A 2,537-nucleotide genomic window follows, 5' to 3' on the forward strand; every position below is an offset into this window, starting at 1 on the left:
GATGTCTGTGAGGGGTCAGGCTTTCTGGGTTCCTCTGGGCTCAGTTCCTCTGTTTCCTCCACAAGGTCAGCTGTAGACTATCTGGCGAATGGATCTGTTTCTTTCCCCAGGGATCCAGCTTAAGACTTCAGCATCAAACTCCAACATGAAAACTCCAACATCAGAAACCCTCAACTCTGTTCTTTGCCATGCCTTTTATCTGTGAGTCCCCACTCACCAAGGGGCGGGGTTTCAACACCTTAATCATTACTCAATCATGCCCAGATATAGATCAGATTACAAACATAATCCAGTATCTATTTTTTTTTTGGAGTTCATAACCATATCAAACTTCTACATGAAGCAAACTGACTCTTTTTTTTTTTTTTTTGGTCTTTATTCATTTTTTTAATATTACATTAAAAAAAAATGAGGTCCCCATATACCCTCCACCTCCCTCACCCCACTCCTCCCCCCATAGTGACATTCTCTTCCATCATCATGAGACATTCATTGCATTTGGTGAATACATCTCTGAGCATTGTTGCTCCTCATGGTCAATGGTCCACATCATAGCCCACACTCTCCCATGTTCCATCCAGTGGGCCACGGGAGGACATACAATGTCCAGTAATTGTCCCTGCAGCACCACCCAGGACAGCTCCAAGTCCCAAAAATGCCTCCATATCTCATCTCTTCCTCCCATTCCCCACACCCAGCAGCCACCATGGCCACTTTCTCCACACCAATGCCACATTTTCTTCAATTACTAATCACAATAGTTCATGAATAGAATATCAGTAAGTCCACTCTAATCCATATTCTATTCCTCCATCCTGTGGACCTTGGATTGGTTGTGTCCACTCCACATCTATATCAAGAGGGGGCTTAGTTTCCACATGGTTGCTGGATGCAATTCTCCTGCTTTAAGTTGTAGGCACTCTTGGCTCCATGCTGTGGTGGTTGACCTTCTTCACCTCCATGTTAGCTGAGTGGGGTAAGTCCAATAAACCAGAGTGTAGGAGTTGAAGTCTGTTGAGGCTCAGGGCCTGGCTATCATATGGTCAGTCCAGAGATTCAGATCCCCTGGGTATATATTAAAACCCAGCACCAACTACAATTCTGGTAAAGTAACAGGAAAGGCTTGTGAAAGGAGATCACATCTGAGTCCAGCTCCATCACACAGAAACACAAACTCCGAAGAAAGGCCAACTGACATGGCAGTGAACTCCATCTGCCATGACCATAGAACCTGTGGGTCTCTGTAGCCCTCAGAAGAACCAATACCTGGGGTTGTATCTACTTTATCTGTCTCTGGGACTCTGCTGAGGTGTGCATAAGGGCAACCCCTCTGATAACCTCCTGGCTCTTTTTTGGAGACTCATAGCCATATAAAATCATTTGTCCTTTCCACTTCCCCCTTGATTCAGGTCAAAAAGCATTTTTAACTCCTGTTATTATAAGTAGACTGAGATATTCTGCTGGCCTGAGTTGAACCTTTTATTCAAGGTCCTTTTCTAGTCACATCATCAGCTGGTATTTGGTAGCAATCCCTTGACACCAGGGAGGCTCATCCCTGGAAGTCATGTCCCATGCTGGGGGGAAGGCAACACATTTACATGCTGAGTTTGGCTTAGAGACTGGCCACATTTGAGCAACACGGAGGCTCTCAGGAGGTGACTCTTTGGCACACTGCAGCCCTAGGCCTTGTTCTTATTTCAGGTGCACAGGCTCACAAGCAAAGTCATTAGTCTCAAGGGCTCATTGTTGGACCTTCATTCTTTTTTGGTCTTTGCCATTGCACTTGGAAGATTGTTGCTGTTCCTTTAGGGACTGTGATAGAGCTCCCCTGGGTAGGAACCCAGCACTCCCTCAGTTGTTGTTTTTGTTTCCACTATGAAAATATCCAAACATTTTTATGTACCCTGGATATATGCCCTGTAGAACTCCCTGACAACCATGTGTCCCCTGTAAATAACATCCCACACCAGTATTCCTCCACTGCCATTGTTGATCCTCTCTGTGATCCAAAACTTCCTGAAGAGTGAAGCCCAATATATTGCCAGGTAAAACTAACTCTTAATCCATCCTAGGAGCTATATCCTGCACACCTCCTTCAGGGCATGTAGTAGTTGAACCACTGTAGCTAAATTCTGGTATTACTGTGTGGCCCAAGTTCTTTCTGATATACAAAGAAGTACATTTAACACATACACCTTGCTGCCTAGGATATTACAGCGAGTAGGGAAGGCGTACCCACATGAAAGTTATGATTTTTTAAAAAATTTTTTATTGATTTTGTAAAAATATTGCATTAAAAAAAATTATATGAGGTCCCACTCAACCCCACCACCCCCACCCTACCACTCCCCCCCCCCCCCAGCAACACTCACTCCCTTCATCATGACACATCCATTGCATTTGGTAAGTACATCTCTGGGCCTCTCTGCACCTCATGGTCAATGGTCCTCATCATGGCCCATACTCTCCCACATTCCATCCAGTGGTCCCTGGGAGGATTTACAATGTCTGGTGATTGCCCCTGAAGCACCATCTAG

Source organism: Dasypus novemcinctus, chromosome 22, assembly GCF_030445035.2.
Source record: "Dasypus novemcinctus isolate mDasNov1 chromosome 22, mDasNov1.1.hap2, whole genome shotgun sequence".
Taxonomy (NCBI): domain Eukaryota; kingdom Metazoa; phylum Chordata; class Mammalia; order Cingulata; family Dasypodidae; genus Dasypus; species Dasypus novemcinctus.